We start from the raw sequence: 8,574 nt of genomic DNA on the forward strand, positions 1-8,574 counted from the left end.
TACCCCATGACCTGCTCTGGCAGCCTATCTGCATTGCTCAAAAAACTTCATATCTGATTGCACAATTACTCCCAGGTCGTTTTCATTTTCTCCTACCCTAAGTGTAGTACGTTTCTCTGGGGGTTACTTCTACCCATATACAGTACTTTGCATTTGTCAATATTAAACTTCAGTTGCCACTTCTCAGCCCATCTGCCCAAATTTTCTAGATCCTATTGCAGTAGTACACTGTCATTAACAACCCTGCCAACCTTTATATCATTTGCAAACTTCGACATTAAGCCTGATATACCTTCATCAATATCATTGATAAATATACTAACAGTGAGCCCAGCACCGAATTTTATATTTCGGTCTAAAAAGATTTGTCGTCTAGCTGTTTCAGATTTCCTTAAAGTCAGATAAATAACCCCCCCCCCCCGAGTTCGAGTTCTCTCATAAATTGAAGTATGTTTTAGATGTTTTGGCATTGTTAAATAAGATAAAGCCGGATCGACATTAAGTTTTCAGCATATTTTCTGTCAATCTCTGGGAAGGTTTCAGAAACAAGTCCAATTTAATTGTTCCCCTGGCAACCACTAACACCACAGAAATGTACATTAGTATTATTATTAAAAATGCCATGATGCAATGAAGCGAACTTATTCGGTAACAGCTGCCGAAAGAAGAAGAAGAAGAAAAAGTATTATTCCCACAGTCAAAAAGTGCCTATCCAACTGTTCCTTTAATTTTGGCAAACTCTCCGCCCCAGTCATCTTTGCAGATAATTTATTCCACCCTTCCACAACGCGCCGCCCAAAGGTAAACTTCATAACCCCTGACCAAGACTGTCAGTAATGAGCAAAACAGGAACAAGAATAAAAAAAAAAAAAAATAATAATAATAAATGGAGCCTCTCGAAAACTACAACCCCGTTGGAGTTTCACATACGATATCGATACGGCCAAGATTGTGAATTGTACTGGAAATATTTCCAGATAATTGGAAACAAATTCCATATAATTATGTGGAAATTGTTTCCGGATCTGGAAATTGTTTCCAACAAAGCTCACCTCTTCATGGTTGCAGGTTGTTTAGGATCTATTTGCGAAATGGGTTGTTCCAACAGAATTAGATACAGATCTGGTTCCAGGAACATGAGTGAATTTAGTCTACTGTGGTGGCCTCCCCAATTCAGTCCAACTGAACAACTCTGAAATGAGGTGGAACAAGTTCTTCGGAGGAGAAATCCGCAACCATCCAATTTGCAACATTTGTGGGAAGCAATTTGGTCTACATCGACCAGAATCCTCGTGGCGCTCTTTCGACACTCGTTAAGTCCGTGCCATGACGAATTTATGGGGCTAATTCTGAAGGCGAAAGGGGAACCTACTCGTTATTAGGTGAACTAATAAAGTTGGTCACATATCGTATTTGCTTATAACTATCATATGACGCTGTATCACGCGATAACTGTCCATGCTATTTTCTTTTGCTCAATGAAGGTTTTCAGCTCTCTTAAACTGTATATTTTGGCATCTTTGTTTTGCGGTATTTCTCAGGTGGAATGAATGTGTTTTGTGTTCTCCACGATAAATCCTTTAAACACTTTCCATAATTCATTAGTAACAAACTAGTATACAGTAATAAATCCAGTTAATGTGAACTCAAGAAATTAGCATTAGTAGAGGCAAATGATGCAAGAAAGCAACCTTATACAGCATCAGCCAAAAAAAAAAAAAAAACTTCCCATTTTACCAATCCATTCGCTCCAAATGCTTGTCCGGCTCAGCCTTAAATTTATTTAAGCTATCAACTCCAGGGGCTCACATCTGGAGAGTATGATCTTGGCACACCCAGGGTCCTGAGCTGGATATCATCATTCTTCTCTTTCTTGGTGATCCCCCTTCTACTTTTGATTCTCTCTCTCTCTCTCTCAGGTAACTCGGGAATTTTTTTTTTTTTGCTGGTGTAGCATAAGCCTCTGGCTTCCTTGCACCATGTTTAGTAAAATAATAACTTCCTCAACAAGAGATGGAAGTCCGTTCTAACAATCAACTACCCGTTGGCTAAAGGCAAATTTACGCACAATCTATTCTACAACTGTCTTTCCTCAGTTTGAATCTATGCCCTCAGGCTCTTAATCTGAGCAAGAGGAAGAATCCCATCAACATTGAGCCTGCTCAACCCATTCAAGGCCTTATACACCTCAATCAGATCACCTCGCAGGTGCCTAGTCTCTAAACGCTGCAATTTGCAGAACTTAGGCCTTTGTTCCCCTCACCAGTCTTGTTGTCCTTCTCTGTACTCGTTCTAGCAACTCTACATCCTTCCTAAAATGAGGCTTCCACAGTTTATCATGGTCTCTCTCTATCTATCTCTCCCCCCCTCCTCGGTTATTGCTCTGGCTTTATCCTCTGATCTTAGGTTCCGATTTTCGACCATTACTCGAGAACAAAAAAGTTGGATGAGCCAAATTTTGTGCGTATGCTTCATTAGTCCATAGGATGCTTTGAAAAACAATTGCGATTCAACAGCCTCCCTGTATACAGTATACGGAGGGTTGATTCAGCCTTTTGATAACGATTTTGACAGTCCTTTAAAACTAGGAATTTCCATGCCGCCGCCACCGGTTGTGTTCAATTTGTTTTCCCTGCTCATGGACTATTGCACGTTATCGCAATTTCCATTGAAGTAAAGCGCGCTGCAAAACTGCCAAGTCGATCTTGTCCCATTCCTGCTGGCAGACTTTCCACAAACCTTCAACAGTTCTGGAGCGGCGGTTTCTGAGAGCTCTTTTCAAAAGTCCGAATACGCAAAAATCCATGGGTGTGGTGTCAGGTGATTTAACAGGTATATCTTCAAACGGGATCGAACGAATACCTGTCGCTGTTTCCATTCTCCGCAAAAAAAGCGTGGAACGTGACGTGTGGCTGGGAACGCTGAAAAGGTCTGGGTGCACCACCTGGTGCCCAGACCTTTTCAGCGTACAATTTCACGTTCAAACAACGGCTGTAGAACTTCATTCTGGTAATACACTGAGTTGACTTCCACGTTTTTAGCGATTCTACGCAACTCAAATTTGCCGTTATAACAAAAACCGGCTACAACCATAAAATCTTAGCCAAAACTTTCCTTGCTCTGACGCGACCATGCTGGAAAAGCCTTGTCAGCCTGCGGACGGTAATAAATTTCCCGAATTTTGTTGCAATCGAAGAAGTATACCCACGCTTCGTCCAATGTTGCTACGAATTTCCACCTTTCAGCTGCCAGATAGTTTTCGTAGAGTTTTCGAGCCTTCCTCCTAGGTGGTGTACGCGGGCCTTGTGCTTCTTCTCCAGTTGCAAATTTTCGTTGATTATGCGAGAAACGGTTGACTGGGAGGTTCCCACACGTGACGCTATAGCTCTTTGAGTTTTTGGATTTTCACCGACAACGAGCGACTGCACTTTTCGTACTACCTCCCTCATTCGACTTGAAGCAGGTTGCAGTTTTTCTTCGGTGTTTTCTGCTCACTTGCAATTTTCCTTTGCCATTCAAAACCTTATGAATACCAAACTTCAATACACTAAAATTTTACGACTTGCACCTATCAATAATTTTCGCATAACTGTACTCTTTTTCGGAAAGCGCGGTTATGTAACCTTTCCAACCATGGGTCCAATTTCTGAGGCATGTCGACATTAAACCAACTTCTACAACTGATGCACCTGTTCATAAGGTTTGGGACTGCGCCTGCGCGAAAAAAATTTACATTGCTGCCGTACGTCACAAGCAGGAAGACAGACAGTGATAATCAATGGACTAATGCTATTAGTGGAGTTCCCAAGGATTCTATGTTGGGCCCATTGCTGTTTTCTATATTTATAATGATACTGATGAAGGCATATCAGACTTAATATACAAGTTTACAGATGATACAAAGGTTGGCAAAGCGGTTAACGACAGTAATGACGGTATGCTACTGCAACAGGATCTAGAAAAGTTTGCAGATGGATTAAGAAATAATAAGATGGATTAATCATAATAACGATTTTGACATTAATGTCAAAATCGTTATCAAAAGGCTGAATCAACCCTAGGTATATAGGGAGACCTATATACAGTATATATCGCTGGATATATTTCCGTACAATATATTTCGTTGGATTTTAAATGAAAATTTTACGAAATGGAACACTCGTCAGGATAAGAACAAAAAGCAGTCTTTATGTATCATGACATTATTAACGGGTACAAAGAACTGGAACGGAGTTCTGGCATCCATTTCTTTAATCCCGAGTTCAATCAAATTTCTCAATTTTCAGCGGTTGCCTTTTTACAAACAGGAAGTGAACGAAGGATATTTGTTCACCTGCTGCAATATGTCTATCATTTCATATTCAAGTGCTCTATTCTAAACGAAAGGGAAGATTCACTCAAACTAAATCTTCCTTTTATCAAAAAATTGTGGTGGTTGAACAAAATGATTTCTTTTTAACGACTCTGCAGTGACGCATTTTAATGCTCCTAAACAATCTGTAAAATGAAGCCAAACTAAATGCATTGAATTTTATATCTTCTAATGAATTCTTAGATCCAGAAATATAAATAACTTTCTAAAAAGCGGTCTAAAAATACTACAATTGTCTCCATTATACAACCATAAGGGGGCTTGTATCTACACTTCAAATTCCCCCTTGCTCCGAGGTCTCTGAAAAATTAGTGGTAGTCCAAGACTTTATGATGACAGAAGATGCGGAAGAGAATTAAAGGAAAATTTATAGTTTCAGAAGTCTCCATTAGACAGGACCGACGTTAACAGTGGGTAACTGGACGAACACCAGTGGTGTCTCGGTATATCAGTTATTATACCAATATAACTTATATAAATGTAATTTCTTTCATTCACTGCACATACCTCATGATGAAACATTCAATCAACATTTTGTAATATTTCACTTATTTCCTCCTGAACCTTTTAATAAAAATTGAAATGCAACACATATTTCAAATTGATAAAAGAAACAAATAGCAATATGTACCGCAGATCGTCCTCAGAGTATGCGATCAACATTAATGTACTTTACTTCATTTCCCCTTCGATTTTAAAACGATTGAAATAACAAGTATTTGTCCTTTCTGCTCCAATTAATATAATAAGTAAATAGTAATAATTCATATATTTAATAAACTGATAACAAAAAAAGCAACTCAAAAAAACAAGTTTCATATGCGCAGACCGAGAACTTTTCTGCCCATTTGCCATATTGCTCTATTGAGCACACTACAAACGAAATACTGTATATCCAGTCCTTAAGCTCCAATACAGAGTATGCGCATAGCCTGTGTGATATGTATGGGGGGGGGGGGAATAATAAATAAATAATTGCCGGAGAGTTCTATTGGTTCTATTAGTGAAATTTGGGATAGTTTTGGACAAATATTTCTGAAAGAGCTAAATATCAAATTTAATGAAATTCCATCCACTAGAAATCTAGTTGTTAAATGCAGGCTGGCGGGTGGATTGACAGACATGATAATAAATAATAATAAGTTAACAGCTCCCAAGTGTAACTTAAAGCCATATAAGTGTACTATATCTGTATAAGTGAGTGACCGGCCGAATCGCATGTTGTGCGATCTGAAAAACCCGAAATAACTCGCTAGGAAAACTCTACTCCCTCCTCTTGAGATCGCCTAACTACAGGCTCGAAATACTTCTCCAAACAAATAACAAGTGGCGAAATCACTGTAGTCAAGGAAGATATGATGCTTCACACATATGCGAATGTGCCTAAAAAAACTGTTAAATATCTATTAAGCAAATTTTAATGTAATTCTTTATGACTCGCCAAATCTTTCTAAAAGACCAAAATGGAGCATAAAATTCAAATTGTTAAATGCGGATAAACACGATGCAGATAACGAGTGCTTAAAAAGTACTTGAACTAGAATGAAACTGCAAATAAGCCAAGATGAAAAATTATTACGGAATGCCACATCAGTAATAAAAATTGATGAAGGACCTTGTTAAACGGATTTCAAAAATTCTGCAAATTGAAAAATCGACCTACGCGAGCTTCGGATGTTTAAATTACGGCATTTCTTCTATGCAGTCTGTCCGAAACAAGGGACGTTATCGGTTTGTTCTTCATATCTCGATATTACCCAAAAATGTACTTCTGTTGTTATCATTAAATGTTCGGTTTTTTTCCATATTTCATACGAAAGTTCATTTAGCGACATTTGATTTTGGACTTTAGACAAAGATAGAGGGGGAAGAGGCACGCGCAAGCAAAAGCCCCAACCCTTATCCTTTACAGTAGCTGACTAGTTTTTGGCACTATCTTCCTTTAGAAAACGATTACTTAAACGGGGCCCCATGTCAATAAAACTGTGGACACTGATAAAATAACTGTGACGGCATCTCTCATAATACAATTCAATCCCTTACAATATATATGGATCCAGTATACAATATAAAATGGACCCAGAATCTTTGCATTAAAGAAAAATTCATTAAAGATATATTTGTTAATGAATTAAAGGAAAAAAAGATTACAACATGGCCATGAAATTCATAAAGGATGGATTTTGTGGCTATCTTTTTTTGAGAATAGAATGACGGAATACCATTCCACAAACTTACTTTTTCTTTTCTTTTTTTTTTAAACTACTGGAAAATGTTTTCAAAAATGTTAGTATGGTCGCTGCAGGTAACAAGTTCGAAAACATTCGCAATTAATCACAGAGTCTAAATATTAGTGCCAATGAAAACTGGTGAATAATGATGCTCGCACGCGTTGGATACAAAAAAAAGGAGACTGGTAAACAAAATTCGTAAACGAAACATGACTGGTAATATCGCTAAAAAAAAAAAAAAAAATTAGTGTTGCCTGACATTTCGAGACAAGCAAAGAAATATTCGTAGTAAACCCTCTATTTTACGGTCACAAAAGGGGGGGGGGGATTGACACCCGAGTGTATCTGAGTGTGCTCGTAGGATACAGAAACTGTAAACTCGAATCACGGTAAATCGCAAGCAAGCGTCTCAATCCTTATGGATACGCTCACTATTATATCGTTAAAAGCTCGTGTGTGTCCTGTTTCACTATTATAAACTTACTTGGTGTCTTATCATGGCCCTTGGGACGCCTCTGTAGCCAGGTGGGAAAGAGCAGCAGTGCGTACATACGCTTCTTGATTTAGACCGGGGTTCGAGCCCGTCACCACAAAATACGGAGGATACGGAAAGGTCAAGGGAATGACCACCGCATATTCCCGGAGCAATGTGGCCTTAGTTGCTAATGCTCCTTAAAAAAACAAAAAAACAAATAACAAATCATGGCCCTTAAGCAAACTGTTAAAACAAAAAAAAAATAAAAATAATTAAAATGAAGGCATATGCATCTAAGGGTTGCGCAAAAATCAGATCTGTTAGAGAAGTTGGAGTCTGGTGTTTCTGTTTCCTGGTCTGTGAGGATATGGCGTGAAAAAAAAAACAAAAAACTTTTTTGACTGTGAAGTGAAAATATTTCGACTTCCGCTTCTTATCTCCGTCTCTGAATAAAGTTTACTCAGGTCGCGGTAAATTGTCACGTAACTATGTAGAAACTAGTAAAGTCAAGATAAATAAAAGTTTGATTTTTGTTGTTAACTTTATTTCAGTGTTTCTGACATATACATACACAGAATAACCTGTTTAAATTTTCAATCATGTGGGGTACAAATGGTCGCGAAAAACACTTTCCATTTAACAGATTTAGATAATAAGACAGATACTGTATAAGACGCACACCGCCCTCCTTCCCATATCAAGAAGAACTCTTTATTACATACAGAACGCACATTGCTGTATACAACTCCCTTCACGGCTACATGCCAGGGGTTTACATAAAAGAAATCACACAACATAATAAATGCACAATCTGCAAGGTGCAGGGGATTCCAGAGACTGCTGGGAGTCATTGCGGAAAAAGTAAATACATGGGCTGTGTTAGGGTAGCTAAGAACAGATGCATGTATAGTTGCGTGTACACCAATGCTAGGAATTTGGTAAATAAATTTAATGAATTTCAGGTGTTGGTCAAAACATCAAAGGCAGATATTGTTGGAATAACAGAGACGTGGAGTCACAAAGATATAAGGAAATGCAGAAATGGAATTTGGGAAGTACGATGTGTACAGGAATGATAGACAGGACAGCAAGGGAGGAGGGGTTATGCTATTAGTTAAGAAACACATAAAATCCAAGGAAGTGAAGCCATTCGACATAGCTGGACAGTGCAGTGTCGAGTCAGTTTGGTGTGACATAAGCACTGGAAAAGCAAAATTGAGAGTAAGAGTGTGTGTTATAGGCCTAATGACTCTGAGGAGTATAATAAACAACTGTACAGAGAAATAGAGTGAGCCAGTAAATCAGAGTGTCTTATAATAGGAGATTTTAATTTCCCAGATATTGACTGAAATTTGTGAATTGGTCACTCACACACTAGAAAGGCTTTTGTGGATTTATTGGATAATTGTTTTCTACAGTCGCATGTTGGGGAGGCAACTAGAGGAAGTAATACTCTTGATCTGATTATCAGTAGTGATTCTTCATGCATTAAGAAT

This window comes from Mastigoproctus giganteus, chromosome 7, assembly GCF_048544385.1.
Source record: "Mastigoproctus giganteus isolate SK-2022 chromosome 7, ASM4854438v1, whole genome shotgun sequence".
NCBI classification, from domain to species: Eukaryota; Metazoa; Arthropoda; class Arachnida; order Uropygi; family Thelyphonidae; genus Mastigoproctus; species Mastigoproctus giganteus.